Source organism: Biomphalaria glabrata, chromosome 9 (assembly GCF_947242115.1).
Source record: "Biomphalaria glabrata chromosome 9, xgBioGlab47.1, whole genome shotgun sequence".
Taxonomy (NCBI): Eukaryota; Metazoa; Mollusca; class Gastropoda; family Planorbidae; genus Biomphalaria; species Biomphalaria glabrata.
The window spans coordinates 40,461,646-40,481,007 of NC_074719.1; the positions used below are offsets into that span (position 1 = coordinate 40,461,646).

General features: G+C 34.6%; 1 protein-coding gene across 4 annotated transcripts in view; it reads right to left on the bottom strand.

Annotated features, from left to right (window-relative positions):
- The window catches only part of LOC106076005 (uncharacterized), a 67,724-nt gene extending 52,565 nt beyond the window's left edge, over positions 1-15,159 (bottom strand). The window contains exon 1 of one of the 4 annotated variants that reach the window (XM_056042143.1): positions 14,946-15,159. The gene's annotated coding sequence lies outside the window, so the exon portion shown is untranslated. The remainder of the gene's footprint in view (positions 1-14,945) is intronic. The other 3 variants (XM_056042145.1, XM_056042144.1, XM_056042142.1) reach the window with 3 other exon arrangements.
- Positions 15,160-19,362: the final 4,203 nt, after the last annotated feature.

The window sequence follows — 19,362 nt, forward strand, 5'->3', positions numbered from 1 at the left end:
TATGTCTTTACATACGTTTTATCACTTAACTCTATATACGCCTAAAGCCTAAATCTGTTATTATTATAGATCCTCCTGAAATCTTGTAAAAAAAAATAAAAATAGACTATATTTTATATAGAAAATTATAGATCTACTTGTCAATATGTGTCTACAGTTAGATTTAGATCTACGGTAGAATAGAACATTTATCAATTTAGAAATCTAAACATTTTGTTTAGCTATATGGATGGCTGGTCTGTCGTGCGGTTTGCACGCTGGAATGTTGTTTGGACTTATCGATAATCCCGGGTTCAAACTTACCCGCTCCAATCCCCCGTCGTCCAGCAGGATGTTTGGACTGTTGGTTGCTACGTTTAAATGTAAATTAAATCTAAAAAAAAACAAAGAAATGATAATCGATTTTCGTAGGGAGAAAGAAGGAAAATGATATTGTTTCTGTAGCTGGAGAGACTATTGAAATTGTGCAAACCTTGGTACTATCCTAGACAATAAACTAAATTTTACCGCAAATACTGATTATATCAGCAAAAAAGGGCAGCAAAGATTACGATTACTAAGAAAACTGTCCTCGTTTAATGTTAGCGAAAAGGCCTTGGCTATGTTTTATCACGCTCACATCTGCAATATTTTAATTTTCAATATCACTGCCTGGTATGGCAATCTGAGCATTAAAAATAGGAATAAACTTTATAGAATCCTAAATGATGCTGGCAAAATCATTGGCAAAAAACAAACCCCATTTGGGCAGTTGTTTGAGACAAACATCTATAAAAAAGCTAACAAGATCCTCGAAATAAAGAATCACCCTTTGTGTCAGGATTTTGTGATTTTACCATCACAAAAGAGATACAAGACACCGATAGCAAAGACAAACAGACACAAACACTCTTTTGTTCCCCTGGCAATCAAATCATTAAATAAGAACAATCTGGTATAAACTTTTGTCACATGTAAATTATGAGTGAGTCTGGTGTGAATGTACACTTTGGTTTCTTATATTTATAATGTTTTTTTTTTTGGTGTAATGCACAAATAGTAAGACAAATTTCCTTACAGATAATAAAGATTATTATTATTATTATTATTAAGAAATTATTATTATACATCTTTATCTTTTGAGATCGATGTAGATTTGATAGATCTACAAGCTTTTAAAGTTTAAAATGTGCACATTTTAATTGTTTTTTTCATTTCAGAGAATGATAAAAAATTACCCGAGAAAAATGCAAAGGGGCTCATAAGGACAACAAAAACCTAGCAGAAGCTTTAGCAGCTATCGCTGGTGGGATGTCAGTTCAAACAGTCTCACAAAACTTCAACATTCCACCCAAAACACGAAGGCGACACATAAACGCCAACGTCCAAAATCCTGGATCTACTCAACCAGGCCGTTTTAGCAAGTAACTTTAGTGAAGACCAGGAATTGGACTAATAGGACTAACTGAAAATCATTAAGCGAATAAAATGGGGCAATCCTTTTTCTCCGTTGATCGTATTAACATCACCTATAGTGAGGTAAAGTGCCCACTCGATTTAGAAATCTAATCGTTGTCCTAATTCTGTGCAGACTTCATAACACGTTAATTCAGACTTTATAGCTCGGAATTCACCAAAGGCACTTTTACTGCTGCCTAATTAAGAATTAATGTTTTCTATTTTATAGCATTCCTGTTTGTCTTACCTTCACGCGAAATAAAAGATATATAGAGATTTAAAAGACTCGTAGACAAATCCTTTCTTTTTAACGCTTGTATCAACACCGAATGCCAGGGTCACACAAATTGACTTTTATATTAGGGAAAAAAACTCTTAACAAGGATGAGCCTAAATACAGCTGGATTAAGATAAATCACGTATTTATTTGGATTTTTTTCCCCAGAGATAAGCGACTGAATTTTGAAGAAGCCGCCCGAAAGGGGAGAGCTACACGAGTTTGTTTTAAGTCTGTCTCTTTGTACGTCCGTCTGTCTTACAAGTTTAAATCTTAAATGAAGAAAAAGATTAAAAAAGCACGATTACATTTTCCAACTTACAAAATTTAGGTTTAATTGCGAATTTTATAGACTTAAATTGATCTGTTTTGTTTTTTAAAATTAAATGTGTAATCAGTTTTTTTTTTTGGTTGTTTTTTTATCAAATACACCATTTTTTAAACAATAAACAAAACAAAGGGAGGCAATATCAAGAAAAGGAAATTGTTATCTCGTATACTTTAGCAACATTAACGATTACAGTTGTGATGTTAGTCAAAATGAAGTTATTAAAATCATCTATTATACTAACTTAAAAGCTTTGTATTAAACATTTAAGAAGAACATTTACTTTACTTTATAAAATGGAAGAATTTATATTGTATGCGAATAGTTATGCGTATTTTTAAAACAAGGTTTAATAGACAGTGTTTAATGTTCCTGGTGTTGATACAATAGCGGCACAGTATCAGACACTATTATTGAATGAGCATATTAATAACGGCTATTATAAAAAAAAAAAGTTATACGTTATATTCAAATAATATAGTGAACTAAACACCCATATTTAGTTTGACTTTGAAAAATAAAAACATTCGCATTGTTAACGCGACGCTCTTATCAAATAAACTCTCTAGCCATTCTGCTGTTGCGCGAAATTTCAGCTACATTTTTACTTGAGTTTTTGAATTGAGTCCTCCGTGTCCTTCCACGTAACGTCTAGACTATGATAAGGGGGGGAGGGGGGTTAGGGATCGAACAAGCGAAATATATTTTTAAAAATTCTTTAAATAAATTACCCAAGGGGAAGAACTCCGCACTTACAACTATATACCTCAATAATGTAGAACCTATTTCCCTTTTTAATATCAAATACATAATTAATTAATTACCATTTATGGACTAATTGGTTAATTGATTCATATTTGTACTGTTAGGTTAAAAAAAAATAAAGGTTTAAATCATCAGCTTCATACGATAATGAGTCTGAAGGAGAGACACAAAAAACGACAAAATTTAGCCGTATCTTTTTGAAACAGACAGACAGAGTGAGTTGATGGGAGACTTGTCAAAATATATTTCAATGCATGTACCTCCTAACTATGGTCATGTACTATGCGCTGTGCTGTCGTCTCGTTTGTCAAAGGTTCGAACCTTGAACCCCCCCCCCCCCAATCTCCGCCATTCTGCCTGTCTGTCCGTTTGTCTGTCTGTCGGGCAGGATATTTTTTTACAAGTTATTACTGCCACTTTCCATTCTCAATCAAGTTAAACTTTGCACACTTATTCTTTTTCTAGATGACAACACGTGAGTCAATTAAAAATTAATTAAATTATTGGTAATGTAAAAGAATAGAGAAAACGGGAATTAAATCTTGCATTATTGAGAGATATGACAGAACTTGAGCCGTTTTTCTTGTATAAGCTTTGCTATTTATAATGATGTTTGTTTTTTTTTAATTAGTATTTTGGTTGTCTACTTAAAAGTGATAAATAAATAAGAACAGGTGTTTCTAATTACCTATCAAATGTTTTGCTTTTTTTTAAAGACTTTTCTAATTTCACTAATTTACATTCAACTGTGTTTGTTATTCATGTTTGTTACGTGCTAAGTGGACACACGAGCCCCCGCATTCTACAGCATTACACATTCAGCATGTTACAGTGACATGTAGTTATTAAGATTAGCGACGCACTATAGTGGACGAGCTCGAAACGAGACACTTAGTGACGTTTAAGGTTTTTTTAAAGCTTTGGGACTTAAAGGCGACGAAATCTATTAGCGACAGAGACCCATTATGTATAAAACTTCAGTTGAATTGTTGAACAGTCTTGATTGAAATCTTTTCCACTTGTATTTATGTTTCGTATATGTCCTTGCCTATCGTTAGTACACCCGAACAAGATACTCTAACATCTCCTGAGTAATTGAAGGTATAGAGAAGTCAGGCACATGTCTGCAGTGGCCAATATTTTACACAAGCACTTGAACATCAATGATGTGAATACACGACTCTTTGCCTGGTAGCGACACGACAGTGTCTGGGAGCAGGGATTTATTAGTGAAACTTATGAACCTGGAAGTATTTTCTAACATGTATAGATGAAAATAAAAAGGAATTTCTGTCAGACAGGACATGCCAGACGTGCTTTCGATGACATAAAACAGGGCTAATCTAGGGTTCGGCTGAGACACTGACCTGCGACGTCGCAACCTGTGGGTAGTTTAGTCCAATAGTGCGTTGCCATGTCTCATGACGTGCCTTCAGATCTGTGACGTGTCAATGAGCTATTGGTCTAAAATGCCCACATATTGCGACGTCGCAGTTCAAAGTTCATTCCTTCTATAACGATTGGTCTTGGTTCTGTACTATCATGCTGTATGGACGATCTGACTAAATGATTCTGTTCTTAGGATCTGACTAAATGATTCTGTTCTTACGATCTGACTAAATGATTCTGTTCTTACGATCTAACTAAATGATTCTGTTCTTACGATCTGACTAAATGATTCTGTTCTTACGATCTGACTAAATGATTCTGTTCTTACGATCTGACTAGATGATTCTGTTCTTACGATCTGACTAGATGATTCTGTTCTTACGATCTGACTAAATGATTCTGTTCTTAGGATCTGACTAAATGATTCTGTTCTTACGATCTGACTAAATGATTCTGTTCTTACGATCTGACTAGATGATTCTGTTCTTACGATCTGACTAGATGATTCTGTTCTTACGATCTGACTAGATGATTCTGTTCTTAGGATCTGACTAAATGATTCTGTTCTTACGATCTGACTAAATGATTCTGTTCTTAGGATCTGACAAAATGATTCTGTTCTTAGGATCTGACTAAATGATTCTGTTCTTACGATCTGACTAAATGATTCTGTTCTTACGATCTGACTAGATGATTCTGTTCTTACGATCTGACTAAATGATTCTGTTCTTACGATCTGACTAAATGATTCTGTTCTTACGATCTGACTAAATGATTCTGTTCTTAGGATCTGACTAAATGATTCTGTTCTTACGATCTGACTAAATGATTCTGTTCTTACGATCTGACTAAATGATTCTGTTCTTAGGATCTGACAAAATGATTCTGTTCTTAGGATCTGACTAAATGATTCTGTTCTTACGATCTGACTAAATGATTCTGTTCTTACGATCTGACTAAATGATTCTGTTCTTACGATCTGACTAAATGATTCTGTTCTTACGATCTGACTAAATGATTCTGTTCTTACGATCTGACTAAATGATTCTGCTCCTACGATCTGACTAAATGATTCTGTTCTTACGATCTGACTAAATGATTCTGCTCCTACGATCTGACTAAATGATTCTGTTCTTACGATCTGACTAATTGATTCTGCTCCTACGATCTGACTAAATGATTCTGTTCTTACGATCTGACTAAATGATTCTGCTCCTACGATCTGACTAAATGATTCTGTTCTTACGATCTGACTAATTGATTATGTTCTTACGATCTGACTAGATGATTCTGCTCTTTGCTGACAAATTACTAATCTGGGAAACCAGCAGGTCATCTACAGCTCTTGTACCAACTGTCCAACTTGACGTCATTATGGAATTTGGACATGAAAAAATCAACATAAAAAAAAACGATGTTATGGAGTTATGTGCGTGTTTCTGATGTTACCATGAGACAAAGTGGGCGGATGGCTTTGGTTGTGTAGGCTGAATATATTCTGAAGACATCACGAAGCGGTCTGTTGTAGTTCAAATAAATAAATACTTGAGTGAAATTAAAAAGAGGAGAAGAACTAACACGAGATGTATGACAGGAGGATGTGCATTTTTACAAAGCCTATATTAACTCTTTCTCTCCTAATTAACGATACCATCGTTGATTTGACCCCTTTAAATTAGATTAATTTTTTGGGTTGCAGAGAGTATAACTTGTGTTATATAAAAAGAGCATGCATTCTCCTATAATTCTTTACCAAAAGTTACGTTTTCTCATTACAAACAAACATGTTAGTGACATATTGACAGGGTAGCATATACACATGTGAAAAATGAACAATTCTGTCAGAACGTGGAAAAATAATAACGGAGATAAAGAGTTAACTCACTCTGTCTATCTGTATGTCTGGTAAAAAGTTTGTCCCCGTTATTTCTCCCACGCCCAATCACGGCATCAAACTGAAATTTTACACGATTATTTCTTTTACCTGACAAAACAAGAAGCAATGCAAAAATTAACAAATTAGTTAATAAACTATTTGTAATTAATTAGTAAGTTTGGTATCTGAAACAAGGGAAGCAAAATTTTACTTGACTGAAGTGGTGGTATAAAGCTGAGTTAATCCCTTTTATTGTTCGCCCTATAAATCTTCTTTAGTCACAAGTATCTCACTAGCAGAGTGAGGTATGAGCTACGAATTCAGGTATTTCACTTTTTTTTTTGTAAATGCTTTTAAAAAGAAATTACTGTGAAATCCACCCAGATATCCCTTTCTTTCTTCACCCCCCCCCACCCATTTTCACAACTGGTCCAGATAAGCCATAGGATAACAGCGCATTGAGAAAGCTAAAAGCATAAAACAGCGCTAAACAAAAACAATTTGTAAAATATTATTAATCGCACAGACTTTGTGTTATTGGCCTAGATCTATCACAAATTTAATTACAACTAATCTGTTTTGTTATCTTATCAGATTTGTAGCTTGTGCTTTTTACGTACATCCATATTCAAATTAAATGTGTATATAGCGTTTAACCCTTAAAATGCGTATGGTAGTTTTAGCCTCTAAACATCAGTATTGTAATTCCTTTGTGTATGCACTCATTGTAAAACAGCTCAGCACTTTACGGGTTAAAGGTCCATACGTTTTTTTAGACGCTATTAGTTTTGTGTTGAATGTCTGTCCGTCCGTAAACTAGAAAAGATAGTGAAAATCCAACATCATAATATTTTAGACCATTGAAAGTTCTGATGCAATGGCAATTTTTTCTTTTCTTAAAGAGAAAAGTCTAACTTTTTAAATAACTTTGGCAAACAGTTTTTGCATAAAATACACCACGTTTGCAGCTATTTACTATTAATAGTAACAAACACGGGAGGCTCTTTAGTAGGGGAGATAACAATTTACCATCTTTTCAACTCATTTACGCAAATGGTTTTAGATTTTATTTTTTTTTTGTAAATATTTTTTATTACATTTTTATTGCTAAGTTAAATAAGTTCTGTCGTTCTGATTACTACATTTACACCAAAGAAAATGTTTATTTTTTTTAAGAGATAAAATCTATTTAGTATGCATATAGGTTGGGCATAATTTAAAACAACGATTATTAAGTAGTTTTTCATATGTAGTTATAAAGCCCAAACTGCACGGTCATCAGGTAAATAGAAATGCTTTACAAAACAATTAGATCAGTTAGAGTCTAAATACTGTGAAAATGCTAAGAGATGTGAAAATGTGAAAATGTTAAGGAAAAAGTTTGGGAAAATGTGTCTGACTATTTTTTTTCTGTTGATGGATTAATCTTGATATATACATCATATTCCTTAATATATACATTATATTCCGAGTCGTTGACGAAATACAGAGCTTGATCACAAGTAAAAGTTGTTCCTTTCTAAACGAGAGTGATTGAGCTGCTAAAGTATCACATCAGAGATCTTTCTCTCGACAACAGACTGAACTAGGGCTAGATGGAACTTTGAACTAACTGGGTGAATGCGTGTCTAGAACGTTTCTAAAGACTAAATGAAATCAATACGTCTTTGGTGCGCAACTCGACAACGTAGCAACGTTGAAAAAAAAAAAAAAAAAGATACTGAAGTCCATTTTGTCTTATTAAACATTTCTATTTTGTAAATAGAAGCTGGCCTTTCGGGACATACCGAAAATAAACTAAACTTGCAGCTTTTCAAGAATTACGGCGTTCATATTGCAAATGCCAAAACCGTTTCAAAGCAAGCACCAAAGAGGTAAATGGAACCTGTGTACGAAATTTTATGCAAATCCGTCTGATAGCTAAAGAGATTTTTTTTTAGTAAATACATAAATCAGTCAGTGGGTGGTATTTTAGGAATACATTGAAGATTATTTAAATGTATCTGATATTTCACGTCCTGACTTAATGCTGGCATGGTGATAGTATTATCGGTCTAATCGCGGTGTGTGTAGGGTCGATTACCTTTAACGATCCCCTACCAACCGACCCTAACCACTCGACGGTAGGGGCAATTATTTTGGAGGGGGGGGGGATTACATATCCATTAGTCTATATTACTCTTTATCTTGACATGTTCCTTATTGATATTTTTTACCGTCGTCTATGAAGTGGCTACGCAATTTTAATCTAAAATTCAATCTTTTAGCAAATATAAAATGAAAGGGGGCGATCAGTACCTAGTGGGATGGGAGGTAGCTTGCGTTCAATAAAAAAGCCCTAAGAACCTAATGCTGTACATGCTTTTATAACTGGATAGTCACATTTGGCGATTTTTTTTTGTACCCAGGTTTTTTGTTTTTGTTTATTTTAAACTCTGGCATGAATTTGTTCTATTGATTCAAAGAGAAGATGTTGTTTTACAAAATGTAGAGCTCATAAGAAAAATGTGAAAGCAAAAGCGGAACAAATGAGATGAGATTCGAACTCAGCCCATAAGGAGCCCGAGGGAAAGTCTTACATGGGCGGCTGCGCTATGTACTGTCATTCGGACTTGTCGATGGTCCCTAGTTTATACCCTTCCCGCTGCCACTCGTCCGTCGTCCTGCGGGAGGTTTGGATTAGGAAGTAAATTATCTTCAACTCTGAAGGAACATCCGAAACATGTCAAACATTTTAGAAACGAACGTGTCACTGATTGTTTCGCAATGATGCATTCGTTATATTCTTACAAGGAGAATGAAAAAAAAAATTGCAACAAAAAAAAAAGGAGAATGTAAACATAGGTTTATCCGTCTAACCAATATATTCATATCAAATATAAAATACTGTTACAAATGACCAGTGACAGGAAGAGGTTAACGTGTGACCCCGACGAGATAACACAAGAGCGGGTGTTCCCTGGAATGTACATGTATAAACAGAGACAGGATGTGACGTGTCCTTACGTGTTATTCCAAAAGGTACTAGCAATGTCCAGTGACAGATAGAGGTCACAACTTGTGACCCCGGCAAGATGACATTGCAGCTGATGTTTTCTGGAATCTACACGTATAAACAAAGACAGGATGTGACGTTTCCTCACGTGTTATTCCAGAAGATACTAGCAGTGTTTTTGCAATATTGGACAAGCGATTAGGGACTGTATATAAGCCAGAGAGTTAATGCGAGTCGTGAGTGAGTCGTCGGTACTGTTGTCTACTGTGCGAGACAGCAGAAGAGAGATGTGTACGACTCGATGCAAGTTAACTAGGGTAGAGTTAACTGGAATGGACTACTGTCGTTAAAGTCTATACAGCGAACTACACTGGACTTGAGCCGTTACAGTCGAAACAGTCGAATTAAGACGTGTGCGGCTCTGATTCGGTAGACTTGAGTACGACTTGGTTCAGCTTTGGGAGACCTGGCGCAACACTGGGAAGTGTGTCGTTGGTCTGTTCTGTGGAATACGGCTCGATGCAAGTTGAGAAGAGATGAATTGCAACGAAGTGAAGAGATGTATTGCAACGAAGTATAGTTACTGTAAACTGACAGATATTGTACAGTCTTCTACGCTACATGTTACAGTAAAGTTAGAGTTAATAGTCATTAAAGTTATATAAAGCTGAAAGTTGAGTCGTCAAGTTCTTTGCAGTGTTTTTATTTGTGTGTCTACTAGTACATTTAGCCAGAAGATCCAGAAATACGTAACAATACTGTGAAAGCGGGTTTAACCGTTTTGTTTTAAAAGTTTTGTTCTTTGATAGAGATAAATTTAGGTATCTTTTTTTTTTATTATTAGGGCCCTTTGGTTGTGGAAGTGATATTGAACATACACTACTACCTCCGCCATAATTTTAGAGGAACACTCTGCTTAATTTTTAGAAAGATTATTTCACGTGATGGCCTACTAGCTAATTATTCCAGTAGTTCGCGGAACACCTATTCAGGCCTCGCGGAACTCTGGGGTTCCGCAGAACACAGTTTGGGAAACACTGCTTTAAGCTAATATCTGCGCTCTGATTCATTTGCCGTGTCCACCTCCTTCCTCTCTCTTAAAAAAAAAGATCATCTACGCCTCTTGCGAACCTCTTGACCAGGATACCCATGGTCAATTATTGGGCACAGTAAAACTAACAACATTTAACCCTAACTTTCTATTTCACAAACCTGTTTTATTACATTCATCACAATAAAATTGATAGTCAACTTGGAAATGTTATAAAAAAAATATTTTTGTGTTTAAATAGCCGAACAAGCGAATTCCATGTTTTTTTCATGAATTATTAGATCACTTTTGAAGGAATGGAACCCACGACATAATAGAGCCATCTTCAACAATGGTTTCACCAGAATAAAGCAAAGAGCTAATGATTATTGAGTTCAGGTGAAAATGAGAATGTGAGCATTTTTGGTTGACAATCACTTCCGGTGTTGGATAATTGCGTTTATCGATAAATGTTCAAGTATTCTATCTGACGCTGCCAACTGCGTTTAAATAATTCCTCGCTGCCTGTGGTAAGGAAGGAACCTTAAAGTTGTATAGACGGTAGGCCTGAGATTCGCATCAGGTCTGTCTGTTAACTCTTTCTCTCCTAACTGACGATACCAGCGTTGATTCCAACAGAATGTGGTAAATAGTTACGGAGAGAAAGAGTTAACGAAACACCCCCACTTCCCCAAAGAGGGAAACACTGATCTATCCCCCAGGGGTACGGGAAGACTTTTGACGGGGCACGCGTTGCACCTCATTAACTAAGCTGATTGTTTTAAAATATCTATTTATTATGTTCTGCTTATGATTTTTTAAAAAGTATAGAATCGCCACGTATTTTAACTCTCTGGTATTGTAGAACATTTTGGGGGGGGGGGGGCCAATTTATAGTGGGCTCAAGTCGATCTTGAGATATCGAATTTTGCACACAAAAAATCATATCGAACGTTAATGCTATGATAAGAGTTATACATTGATTGGAATAGATATTATCTTATCTTATCTTAAATAATAGAGACGTTACTTCAAACAAAAAAAGAAGAAGATGAATACGTCTTACGCGTCATGCATGTTGACCAATGACTGAATGACTTAAATTCAGCAAAGTCACTGGTTTTCCTGGCTGGTTCAGGCAACCAAAAAGAAAAGCTCAGATGGTCGGAATTATGGTGGGAATTAATAAAAGACTGGTTTCAAGAGTTTAAAATATTTCCTTAAATGTCATATCGACACAAACAATTTCATTCTCCTCATAGTTGCAAGTACATTGGGGAGGAGGGGAGATGGGCGAAGGTACTCAGCATTATAAACATTATAAAAAGGGGTACACATAGGTTAAAAGTCTGGGAAACACTGAATTAGATAGCCATTCAAAAATATCAGGCCAGGCTCACATTTAACTTCACCTATCCTTTAGTTTTTTGGACCGTTGGGGCACCACACAAGATCTTTCAACTAACTTTCTCCATTCCTCTCTGTCCTTTGCCTTTAATAGAATTTCATTCAAAGACAGGCCTGTACATTCTTTTGATGTTGTCATCCCGTCGCGTTCTCTATCTTCCTCATCTTCTTTTCTGGTACTGTTCCTTGAAGAAAGATCTTTGCGAGCCCTGAGTACCGTGTGGTGTGGCCATAGAGTTTCAGTTTACGTTTTGACAATGGTTAGCAGGTCATCGTGGGGTCCAATTGATGTATAAATCCGTTTCTAGTCTCTTCATTCGTGTTGTGGTGTTTGTAAGTGACACCTAGGATTTAACTATATCTTCATAACAATCAGTTCATTGAATACATAGGAATATTAACAATGTAATAATAATAACATTACAAAATCTCCGTATCCTTGTGTATCAAGTGGTTAGTCCAGTGGTTCCCAAACATTTTTGTCTCGTAAACCCCTTGCCATATTTTGTGGTTTTCGGTAGACCCCTGCTTAACTTATACAGGTACTGCATTTTTGTAAATTGACAAACTCCATTTTTTAAAAGTAATATTTAACTGTAATGAGTCGAGGAGTAAATAAGTAATTTCAAGCTACTTAGTAAGTTTGAGAGCTCTATCTTTTTTATTGATAAAATTCAAATTTATAACTATTAAAATAACAATTGATATGTATTACTTGAACCTCCAAAGACACTGGAAAAGTGTGTTGTTTGTTGTTGTTGTTTTTTTGCAGGCTCATCATCCGTTGCTACGGATATTATGTTTCATATAGGAATTAGTTGTACTATGAAGTAGTTCATCAAACAATGAATATTAATTTATTTATTTATTGGCCTTACGTCTCACTATAAAAGTTTTCGTAAAGAGCAGTTTTTTGTGTATTTCTTCATCTTTCAGGTCTGGCTCAAATACTGGGACAGTGGAACTGTTTTCTCAAACAGGAGAAGGGGCGAAGTAACTGGCGTCTCCACCAGTAAGCTTTGGGCAAGAGGGACTCATTAGCCTTGGCTTGCAACCCACCTAGCAGGGGGAAAACTGAATTCAAACCTCTACTGCCTTGCAGATATACCCAAACGTGGGAACTGTTTCGTGGGTCAACACCGAGGAAAAATAAGAAGCCAAGGACCTTTAGGAAGTATGCAGCATACAGCGCTACACCCTGTCAGAGCTTGCGAGGCCGCTGATCCCAAACTATATATCTTGTTTGCAAAGAATTACATAAGAAGCTTTTAATTTGAAAACTCATACCACCGATGTGAGTACTGTATTGTTGCTTAAAGAAATTTGTTTAATAATATCAGATGTACGTTTGTGTAAAACAGTTTTTAAAACTACTTTAACAGCTGGTATAATCAATGTTTTAATCTATAGTGTTTTCTGTATTTTTTTAAAGTAAAGAGATCTTGTAAGACGCTCACAAACCATCTTCTCTGTATGATGTGAAAGAGAGATTTTGTGGTGTCTATTCTGAACTTTATCTTCGAGAGTTCGAAAGTTCAAATCTTTATCTTTTTATCAGAGTGGCATCGTCTTAAATGATCCTCCAGTGTACTTAGTTTCATATTGTCATAAAAAAAAGGCACTTAGGCAACAGCTTGTTTGACAAGGAATAAATGAATCCCAATTAAAAAAAAAACAACAATGTTGTATAATCTACATTTCTTTTTTTTTACATGTAGAAAAAAAATAAGCAAAAAGTATTACAATTAAATATAACAATTTTTCGTTTGAATGGCAGGATAAATATTGAAAGGATTAAATCATATATTTAGCGTATGAAATAATTACATTGATGAGATGTGAGAATTAAAGTCACGACTTTTTCGTAGACCCCCATGGACATCTCATAGACCCCCCAATTTATTTTTTTCTTTCGTAGACCCCTTGAAACTCTTCGTGTACCCATGGGGGTCTATATAGACCACTTTGGGAATCACTGGACTTAGTCGAACTAACACTACAACAGTATCGGTAACACTTTAGACACCAGCGCGTGTATTCTTTTTGTATCGATGGAAATAGGGTTATAGTTGTTGATAGTTTGTAGTTCAGTTTCTGATATTCTTTCTGAAAATATTGAAACCTGCCTTTTTACCTGCCTGAGCGGACCATTTCGGGAGCCGGTTTTGAGTTTGTTTCCACACAAACTGTCTTTGTAGCCTTGTTATGTTTCATGTTTTGTTAGGTACAGTAAGTAATTGTATATAAAGTTTCAACTTTATCCGAGAATGGGTGTGAGAGAAATTACAAGTTCAAAATATGTACCAGAATGACAGTCAGACAGAGTGAGTTGATATTGATCCTGTCTGATATTTTGTCTGTCTGTTTGTCTGTCGGTGAGAAGAGACTGAACATTTTTTGGTCGTTATTATCTCGAATAACAATAAAAAATGATTTTTATAGAGCCAACATTTCTGTTTACATATTAAAATGCTTATAGAGCCTACATTTCTGTTTACAAATTAAAATGTTTACGGAGCTAACATTTCTGTTTACAAATTAAAATGTTTATAGAGCCTACATTTCTGTTTACAAATAAAAAAGTTTATAGAGCCAACATTTCTGTTTACAAATTATGTTCAATGGCTGTCTGCGGCCATCCTAAAACATTTCTTTTAATTATTGATGTGAAGCTTTAATATCGTAAGTAGTTATACATCCATTAACCGTTTAAATAAGAAGAGCAAAGCAATAAATCAAGTTTGTTTACCTACACAGTAGCAGCCTGTGTGTCATCATAATAATAAAGTAATTTGAATAATGCCACATATAAAGAGCCTTTCAGTTCAGTATCACTGCTAAGTGTAGTTAGACCCCCATGTTAAGTTCCGTCTTATCTTATCTTATATTATATAATACAGAGGTTACTTAAAAAAAAAAAGATGATTACGTCCTAAGCGTCTTGCATACAGTCATAGATCCTCCTCCTTTTTTCTTCTTTACAACATATTACGTCTCTTTCTTTGTGCGTCTGGTACAAATTGTGTACATGTATGGTACAAATTTTACACGTCTGGTACAAATTATGTACACGTCTGGTACAAATTGTGTACACGTTATTGCTCCCACTTCCCCTTCAATAGATACTCGGCACAAGTATTCAGTATTTCTAGGAACATATTAATCCATTAAAAAAAATCAACCAATCAGTTCTTAACCAATTAATTGTAATGAATTAAATAATTAAATGTGTTTAATTTTAGAAAAAGGAAATATTCTTTTTTTAAATCCTACCATACAGACAATGAGTTAATATAAGTTTTGAAAAAAAAAATGTAATTACATGATTGATTCAAAATAATTAATGCGATTTCAGTCATATAGGGCTTTCCTTTAAAAAAAAAAGTATTAGTTTTATTTGACTTGTTCTATTTAAAAAAAAAAAAAAGCAAAGAAACCAACCTAAAATATAAATGAAGTGTTCCTCTTATTTCTCCGATTTTGCAAAGTGTTACGTCGGGGTAGACGCCGGATAAGCCTTGCTACAAAAGTGTGAATAATTAAGAATAATTCATTTTTGTCAGACACTATCGCGCACAACAGAATCATACAAAAAATGAGCCATTTTTTACACTTGCCAATGCTAAAAATAGAAAGGGGTTGGGGGACGCGATCTTTGGTCTGATTTGTAACATTTTTTAATTGTCTGTTTGTTCTTTTGAAGTCTATGTTTATATATGATGTAGCCAAATGATTCTTATCTTCCGGCTCGATCCATATATATATATATATATATATATATATATATATATATATATATATATATATATATATATATATATAAAAGTCTTGTCTTTTTTAGTTCGAAGATTAATGAGGAATGCAGTATTTTCGTGGTTACGCAGCCCCAGCTGTGACCTACATATTTTGCCACTTCCAACATTACCATTGTCCGCCAGTGGTCGATTAAGATTTTCTTCTCGCCAGCTGATTTTCCTTTGACTATATATATATATATATATATATATATATATATATATATATATATATATATATATATATATATATATATATATAGTCCTAAGAGTTGAAAGTCTAAACTAAACAAAAATTACGTTGTTATAGCAAGCAAAATATTTTTTTAAAATTATATAAAGGGGAGAACTGTACATTTACATATCTCAATACTGCAAAACAATAATTTTTTTCTCTATCAAGCGAAACTAGTTAATTACCATTAATTCAATACTTTATTTATTATCTGTTTTATGATCCATGTTTTGTTAGGTACAATAAATAATTGTGCTTATGTTTCTCAACTAGATCCAGGAAAGGGAAGTGTGAGAAATAATGTGAACAAAATGTGTACGAAACAGACAGACAGACACAGACAGACAGACAAAGTGAGTTGTTATAGGCTTCGTAAAATTTGAAAAAAAAGATCGCACTATGTGGCTTCCTGTTCGTGTGGTATGCGCTCTGGACTGTCGTCTCGATGGGGTTTGGTTCGAACATTACCACTCCCCGGGTCCTGATGGGAATTTAGAACTAGGATAATGTAATATAACAATCTGAAGGCAAGTCCAAAACATGTTAAACAAAATGTGCATGTACCGTTTATAAGTAATACGTGGAACGTACGGGAAATAATTACTGACCATTTAACACGGTACACTTAATTGGGAAGACGATCTTGTCCAAAAAAGAAGACAAATGATCATTTAAGAATACAGCTTTCAAATATGAAAGCACATCTTGACCACATTTAAATTTAGGACGCATTTAGTAATATAGAATATAACTTACTAGATTATCAGATATATACAATTCACAAAAAAAAAAAAAACGTACCTTAACAGGCTGAATGGTTTCATCATTTTTTTGAGATCACCTACGCCCGCTTCACAATAACTAGATTCATATTAATATTAGAGCTTTTCGAAACTGGGAATTTTTGTGAACTTCATATAGAAAAGAGAATAATTTGCACGCTCTTTTGTTCGTGTGTCTGTGACTTCATAAACAATGACAATTGACTTACGGATATTTGTTGGCTGTGTTGGGGGTCACAAAATAATCTGGATTTATTTTATTTTATTTTTGTGTGTGTGTAGTGGTTACTAAATGTTTTTGTTTTCTCTGTCATCCCTTTCTGGGTTTTTTTGTGTGTGTGGAACGTCTATACGACACGTACATCAATGAAGTTGGGTATCACTGGCCTATGTTTTGATCACATATTTTAAGTTCCTAGATCTAAAGCAGTCGTAGTATAGGATTTTACAAAGCTTATATCAACTCATTCCATCTGTCTGTCTGTCTGGTACAAATATTTCAACAGTTATTCTCTCACTTCCCATTCTTGGATCAAGTTGGTACTGACTTGGAACTTGCACAATATTTATAATACCTAAAAAAACACGAATTAATAAAATAAAATAAACAATTAATTAAGTAATTAACGGGGATTTCCATTCTCTTGGACACAGAAAAGGTAAATAGATCTTACAGTAGTGAGATAAATGGCTTTGAATGTGCAGTTCTTTCCCTTATATAGGCCTAAGCGTCGTTTATTTTTAAAAGTATGTTTCCATATTTCGCTTGATTTTACAATTTTAGAAACATCGACGCAGTTGAGACCAAACTGAAAACATTGTTTGACGTTTATTTCGCCCCAACAGCGCATGCGCGGATGTGGCGTGACTTCTGTGCTGGCGACATTTCAAATCTAGTGAATGCCTAGGCTTTCATCTCTTCAAAACTCAAAGAGATAAACTATAGCCCCTTTAAGAATAAAGGCAGCCAAAGCGCCTACGACAATTTATAATTTTATCTTACCTTAGTGTTAGTTATTTCTTTTTTCTTGGTTTTAGTCTGTTATTTAGCTTCATTTTAGTTTCAATCTTGTATTAGTCTTAGTTCTATTTTAGTTGTAATGTTTTTTTTTTCAAGTTTTAGTCTTTTTCTTTAGTAATTGTTCTGTTTCAGTTAAAGTAGTATTTTGTTTATATATATATATATATCATGGGCGTAGCCAGGGAGGGGGGTTGGGGTTCACCCCCCACAAATGAAATATCCCCCCGCGGGGGGGGGGGGTTAATCGGAATTCAGTAATTGATTTTTTGCTTTGATTTTGTTTATTTTGGTGACATTTTAATACTAGCCTATATCATCACTTGCCCCAGCGCAGCCAAGGGGTTTTGAGTTTAAAACCCCCTACCGGGGGGGGGGGGTTGAGTTTATAACCCCTATCAGGGGGGTTTGAGTTCAAAACCCCTATCAGGGGGTTTTGAGTTTTAAACCCCTACCAAGGATTTTTGCAGTTAAATCCCTCTCTTCTAAAAACAAACCAAAAAAAAAAAGCAAACGACAATCCCCAAATTCCAAGAGCATAGTTAAGGAAGATTTTGATTTTATAACCCCCTATTCATTATAAAAAAAAGCAAATTACACACTCAAAATTCTATGAGGGTTTTGAGTTTAACCCCTACCCCCCCCCCCCCTTCAGTAGTGTTTGAAGCTAAAAAATACCTCTTCAATATAAAAAAAAAGCAAATTGCGCACTCAAAATGTTATGAGCGTAAGTAAATGGGTTTCGACTCAGTTTTGAGTTTAAACCCCCATTCAGCGGGGTTTGAAGCTAAAAATGCTTCTTCAATATGAATAAAAAGTAAATTATGCACTTAAAATGTTATGAGCGCTTAAACCCCTTTCAGCGTCCATTATCTACAATTTTCCCACTAACTCCAGGAAGAAACATTCTAGGGCATATATAATAAACGTCTTCCGAACGAATGAAGGGTCAGAAGGTAATATAGACCATACACACACACACACACACACACACATACTATTAATTTTTTTCAACGCGGAGGGGGGGACGGCGGCCCAACCCCCCCCCCCCCCCCGAAAAAAAATCCTGGCTACGCCCATGATATATATATATATATATATATATATATATACTAGCCATTTGTTACCCGCAGCTCGCGGGTCTTAATTTGAGTATCACTGTCGATGTAGTCACTGAGAGTGTTTCGTAAACAGTTAAACGAAATAATAATGTTATAAGTAAAGCGAATGAAGAATGCGTGAATGTAAAAATAGTATGAATGGAGCTATCAAAGTAGCTAATCGACCTAAATCCATTTTTTCCAAAAAAAAACATTTGCTTGTAGGCCTACATATATTTGATTTAAGTATGAAATGAATAGACTTTATTTTGTACCAGTTTATCTGTGGGGTCAGGGCATTTGTCTAGTGTAGACTGATATTGAAGAATATATATTTTTTTTAATTATTATGTATAAAGTGTAAGTTAATAAGTAGATCTAGACTTACTAGATTTGAATCTATATATTTCTAGTACAATCATCTAAAGGCTACATAGATGACAGAGATAGATGGTTTACCCAAGCGGAGATGGATTGTTTACAGATCTATATTCTAGACCTAGGTCTACTTATAAAATAAATAAGGTTTTTTTTTGTTTCAATTATGAAAGCTATATGTAGACAAATAGAAGTTGAAAGGTTTTCTGCATAATAGTGTTGATCTATAATTAGTAAAGATAGATTTAGATCTAGATCTAGTAAAGGTTTCGCTGTCTTGTTTACGTTTTATAAAATGAAAGTAAGTTTTATATTTATTTTTAAAATGTGTATTCTCCAAACGTATATTTAAGAGAGTAAAATATTGAACTCTCAATGATTTAAATCTAAAAAATAACGCAAAATAGAGTTTATTAATTTTATTAGTCAAAAGCCAACGTCTGCTTTTAATTTTATTTAGAGCCGAAAGTTCATGACCTCAATACGCGTTGCCTTGGTAAATACTGTAAACTTTAGGTAACAAAAAACAATAAAAATATATTTAATAATCA